Here is a 6,000-nt window from a genome sequence, read left to right as displayed (position 1 = left end):
TCCTTACCTCCCCACTGCTCTCCTCTGCTGTCAGGCCCTCCCTCCTGTCACTTCCCCCTCACCAGTACTGAGTTATTTTCACCGGCTCTGCTAAATGTCGCCTTAACCTTCTCTGTTCCACACATTCGGTGATGGCCCTGTCGTTCCTGGGGGCTATCGTAATGCAACTCGTGAGTTGTAGCTTTCAATGTTGCAGTGGTAAAGCGCCTGCGCTGCCGGGTTGGAGAGGTAACCGGCCCGGGCTGTGAGAGGATTGGGAAGAGACAGTGCAGGGACTGGCAGAGACCAGGGGCTCGCCTTCTGACATTCTAGTGTCTTAGCAACCGAGACGTGCTTTGAGAGAGAGCCCGGGCACATTTACATTGCCATTGTTCAGCAGCACCCGCTCAAAATAAAACATAACTCCCATTCTGGGATTGGCTATTTCTACTTTGCTGTTGTTATTGTTCAAGGTTTTATCTCTTGGACCATCAGTGCAACCTGGAGACTACCAGAACACTGTGTGTAAACTGTTATTCCAGTGAGTTATCTATCCAGCTGTAATTGTAGAAAAGGTTTGACATAATTCCTCCTTGTTTTTAACAACAGTGCTTTTGTTGTCTATTTTCGTGTCCTTTCTGGTTTCATTCCATCTACACGGTTTTTCACTCTGCCCTCTCTCCTCTCTCCCTCTCCCTGTGCATCCCTCTCTCCAATGGATCGCTGTTGGTGCGCGCTGGGAAGGGCAGAGGCGTGTTCGCCTTGCTGGGCTATTCGGCAGTGAGAGGCATCGTGGTTGGATGAATACTGGCCTGACCCCGCCTTACCTACCCAGACAGACAGAGTGTGAACAGCAGGAGTGTCCGGGGGGGGGAAGCACAGCCCTCTCTCCCTCTCCCTCTCTCCCTCTCTGCCTGGCGAGTTCACTTGCAGCAACTTGTTACTTGAATCCGGGATCACAGGTGATCTGAGAGAGCTCTCCTTCCCCTCCCTGAGGATCAGGTCGCACTCTCAGCCCCTCGGGACTGTTCCAGGGGGTCATCTCACCTTGTGATCTCCTGGAGGTGTTTCTGTGTCAGAGAGAGAGAGAGAAAACTTTCCCTGGTCGCTGTGTCAGGAAGTAACCGGTGAATGTCCCTGGATTTGAAGGTGGGTCCATCAAGGAGTTTGTTTGAAATGGTACAGAAGGGTCCTGCGGTGCTGTCTGTGAAATGATCAGGGAACAGGTTCGGGTTTCACGCTGCTCACTGTCAGAAGCTCAGAGAGAGGGAGGGAGAGAGGGAGAGAGGGAGGGAGAGAGAGAGGGAGGGAGAGAGGGAGGGAGGGAGAGGGAGAGAGGGAGGGGGAGAGAGGGAGAGAGGGAGGGAGGGAGAGAGGGAGGGAGGGAGAGGGAGAGAGGGAGGGAGGGAGAGAGGGAGAGAGAGAGGGAGGGAGAGAGGGAGAGAGGGAGGGAGGGAGAGGGAGAGAGGGAGGGAGGGAGAGAGGGAGAGGGAGGGAGAGAGGGAGAGAGGGAGGGAGAGAGGGAGAGAGGGAGGGAGAGAGGGAGGGAGAGAGGGAGGGAGAGAGGGAGGGAGAGAGGGAGGGAGAGAGGGAGGGAGGGAGGGAGGGAGGGAGGGAGGCGGCAGCTCCTTGTTCTTCCCAGTTTCAGGGTCAGAGACGGGAGACAATCCCAACGGTTCCCCCCCTTTTCAGAATGAACTCACTTCACAAACTGCTCCTGACAAATGCCAGGGTGGGGGCAGGCTCTGGAGGTCATGGTAGTGTCTCACTGAGGGGGTGGGGGTGTTTGCACCCTGTGTGGGGTGGTGGGGGTGACTTCACCCTAGGGGGGTGGTGGTGGGGGTGTTTGCACCCTGTGTGGGGTGGTGGGGGTGTCTGCACCCTGTGTGGGGGGGGGGGGGATGGGGGTGTCTGCACCCTGTGGGGGGTCAGGGTGTCTGTACTCTGACCACTGGCCGAGTTGCTCACAAACAGTCTCCATGTTTATTCAGCAACAGAAAGACAATGTCCAGACCGTAATCTCCTGATTAATATTAATGAGCTGGATCTTGCCGTTACAAGTTTGCAGATAATAATAAATTTGGAAGAATTGTTAACTGTGAGGGCGATAGTGTGGCACTCCAGAAGGACATTGACAAGTTAGTTGAGTGAGCAGAGAGGTGGCAGATTGAGGTTTAATGCAGGGAAATAAGAGGTGATGCATTTTGATCAGAAGAACATTGAAAAATAACTTAAAATAGGGGTTAATTTCTAAAGGGGATGCAGGAGCAGAGGGAGCTGGGTGTATTTATGCACGGAGCAGGACACAATAAAGCACACAGCATTCTCAGCTTCATTAATAGGGGCATGGAATACAAGAGCAAGGAGGTGATGTTGAACTTGTACAAGAAACTAGTCAGAATGTAGCTGGAAAATTGTACACTGATGTGTACCACATTATAGGGGATACATGTGAATGCATTTGAGCGAGTGCAGATTAACAAGAATTGTTCCAGGAATGAGAAACTTTGGTGATGAGGATGGATCGAAGACATTGGGACAGTTCTCCTGGGAGAGGATACAGCAGAGAGGAGTTTTGATAGAGGTTTTCAGTGAGCTGGACTGTGAGGCAGGGAGAAACTGCTCCTACTAATCAAAGGAACAAGAGCAAGAGGGGCATAGATTTAAAATGATGAGCAAAAAAAATCAAGGGCAATGTGAGAAAAAAGTTTTCATTCCCACCAAGTGGTTGGGGTGTGGACTGCACTGCCTCAAGATGTGACAGAGGTAAGTTTAACTGAGGCATTTGAGAGGGGCATTGGATGGATATCGTGGATAGGAAAGGTCAGCAGGGATATGGAGAAAAGGGAGAGATTGGCGCCAGGGAATACAACCAGCGCACGGTCTGCATGGATCCTGTGGTGTGATGAATGTGTGATTCAGTGCATGTCACAGGATGTTTGAAAGAACAGCACAATGGATGGCATCTGAGTGCACCCCACCCACACAACATCCCTAAGGGCACAAACCTGGACAGTAAAGGCACAGTTGGCAAAAATTCCACACCAGCTGGTCATCCTGAACGAGAGATGCCTGCTCTTGTTGCAGATTATCTAGAAGATAATTTGAATCATTGACTCATAGACAACACTGTACTCGCCTGGGCAAAGTTACAAGTATCCTAATGGCAATATGGATCTGACAGTGAAGGATGAACAGGAGTGAGGATCTAGGGTGATCAGGATCAAGGACTCGGTGGATCCGTATCTTCGGAGATCCTTGAAAAGAGGCAGATTTAGCACTGTCGGAGGGTCAGTGCTGAGGGAGTGCTGCACTGTCGGAGGGTCAGTGCTGAGGGAGTGCCGCGCTGTCGGGGAGGGTCAGTGCTGAGGGAGTGCCGCGCTGTCGGTTGTTGGGGGGGGGGGGGGGGGGGGGGTTGGGGGGAGTGGGGTGGTGGGCGGGGTCAGTGCTGAGGGAGTGCTGCACTGTCGGGGAGGTCAGTGCTTGATTGGATGCAAATTCCTTCTTTACTTAGTGTCTCTTTCCTTTGCTGTCTCTCAGTCAGACTGAAGGTCACTCAGGTTTGTCTAATCATCCAGTTGTTGTGGCACATTGCTTTTACTGATGACTTGCTGCATGGTTGAGATTATAATCAGTTCATGGACCTGCAATATAAATAGAAATTCTCTCTTAGTAACACAACACAGTGACCTCGATTGATTATTTAATCCAGATGGCTGGCTTCTAATTACATAAGGTTTAGATAAATCCATTGTAGAACAAATATTTCAATATTTCAGAACTCCAATCTCGCATGTGCTGCCTGGTGGCCCACAGCACCAACTCCAGTCAGGGACAATGGTTGAGGGATGGTGATGGAGATGGTGAGGCTGGTGCAGATGACAATGGTGGTGGAGAATTTGATGGTGGTATCGATCGTGATGATGGTGATAGTGGTGGAGATGGCGATGATGAGAGTGGAGATGGTGATGGTGGTGGAGATGGTGATTTGGGTGGTGATGGTGGCAATGGTGATGATCATGCTAATGGCGGAGATTTTGATGGTGGATTTGGTGCTGGTGGAGATGGTGATAATGATGGAAATGGTTATTGTGGTGATTATAATGGTGGTGGCGATGGTGATGATGGTGGACATGGTAGTGGTGATGGTGGAGGTGGGGATGATGGTGGGGATGGTGATGGTGCTAGCGAAGGTGAAGGTGGTGATGATTTTAATGGGGATGATGGTGGTGACGGCGATCATGATGATGGTGGAGATGGTGATGGCATTGGCAATGGTGATGGCGATGATGATGGAGATGGTGGGGATGATCTTGGGGATGGTGATGGTGCTAGTGATGGTGACGGCGGTGGTGGAGATGGTGATGATAACGGTAGTGGTGCTGTTAGTGGTGAGTAGGGAGCTATCTCATTCCTCCTGTCCTAAAAACCTCACCAATGCTTTCACTATCTCTGCAGCTACTGCCTTTCAAACCCTTGAGTGCAGGTCCACAGACCCTGGAGATTTGTCTGCCTTTAGCCCCGTTAGTTTGTCAAAGAGATTGTCCCCTGTGAGAGACACTGCTGTAATATCTTGCCTCCCATTAGCACCTTGCTTATTGTTGGGATGTTCATATTGTCCTCCACCATGAAGCTTGATGGAAAATGTTTGTTTAACTTATTGCCATTTCCCTTGTGCTCCATTGCTCCCCAGTTGCATTCTCTGAGGGTCCCACGCTTACTTTTTATCTACAAGGACCCTGCCCCCACAGCTCTCTGTGGTAAGGAGTTCCAAAGACACTCAACCCTCTGAGAGAAGAAATTCCTCCCCATCTCAGTCTGAAACTGGTGCCCCTTTATTCTGAGACTGTACCCTCTGGTCCCAGACCCTCCCATGAGGGGAACCATCCTCTCAGCGTTGACCCTGTCAATCCATTTAAGAATCATATGTGTTTCAATGAGATCACCTCTCATTCTTCCAAACCCCAGGGAGCAGAGTCCCAATTTGTTTAAACCTGTGCTCATAAGACAATCCCTGCATACCAGGGATCTTCCTAGTGAACCTTCTCTGAACTGCCTCCAGTGAAATGATATCTCTCCTTTTAATAAGGGGACTAAAACTGATCTTTGGAGTCCAGGTGTGCTCTCCCCAGTACCTTGTACAGTTGCTGTATAATACTTGTACTCCAACCCCATTGAAATAATGGTCAACATTCCATGACCATTCCTGATTACCTGCTGCCCCGTGTGCTAGCTTTGTGTTTCATTTACAAGCTCCCCCCAAGTCCTTTTGTGTTGCAGCTTCTTGCAGCTTTTCTCCATTTAAAGTATACTCTGTCCTTTATTCTCCCTTCCAAACTGAACAACTTCACATTTTTCCACATTATACTGCATTTGCCAACATTTTGCCCACTTACGTAACGTGTCAATACCTCTCTGGTTCTAAAACACTTTGTGATGACAATCATTGTTTCTGAAGGGTAGACATTAAGAAAACACAGCAGTCAATTTCCACGCAGCAAGCTCCTACAGACACCAATGGAGTAATGATCAGGTATCCTATAAAGCCCTGGTTAGACCACACTTATAATATTGCGTTCAGTTCTGAGTGCCTCATTATACGAAGGATGTGGAAGCTTTAAAGAGGGTGGAGAGGAGATTTCCCAGGATGCTGCCTGGACTAGAGGGTATGTCTTATGAAGAAAGGTGGAGGGAGCTAGGGCTTTTCTCATTGGAGCGAAGAAGGATGAGAGGTGACTTGATAGAGGTGTACAAGATGGTGAAAGGCATAGATACAGTGAATAGCTAGAGACTTTTTCCCAGGGCAGAAATGGCTGTGACAAGGGGCATAATCTTAAGGTGATTGGAGGAAGGTTTAGGGGAGATGTTAGAGGTAGGTTCTTCACACAGAGTGGGGGTGGGGGGGGCGGGGGGTGCGTGGAATGTACTGCCAGTGGTGGGAGTAGAGTCAGATACATGAGGGATATTTAAGAGACTCTTGGATAGGCACATAGATGATAGTACAATGAAGGGGACGTAGGT

The 6,000-nt window shown here is 49.8% G+C and overlaps 1 protein-coding gene across 5 annotated transcripts in view; it reads left to right on the top strand.

Annotated features, from left to right (window-relative positions):
- Window positions 1-500: 500 nt before the first annotated feature.
- The window catches only part of lamb2l (laminin, beta 2-like), a 178,829-nt gene continuing 173,329 nt past the window's right edge, over window positions 501-6,000 (top strand). For 2 of the 5 annotated variants that reach the window (XM_072581748.1, XM_072581749.1), the window contains exon 1: window positions 794-1,128. The gene's annotated coding sequence lies outside the window, so the exon portion shown is untranslated. The other 3 variants (XM_072581753.1, XM_072581750.1, XM_072581752.1) reach the window with 3 other exon arrangements.

The sequence above is a fragment of the Chiloscyllium punctatum genome, chromosome 12 (assembly GCF_047496795.1).
Source record: "Chiloscyllium punctatum isolate Juve2018m chromosome 12, sChiPun1.3, whole genome shotgun sequence".
Classification (NCBI taxonomy): Eukaryota; Metazoa; Chordata; class Chondrichthyes; order Orectolobiformes; family Hemiscylliidae; genus Chiloscyllium; species Chiloscyllium punctatum.
This window is presented reverse-complemented; position numbering and strand designations above follow the sequence as displayed.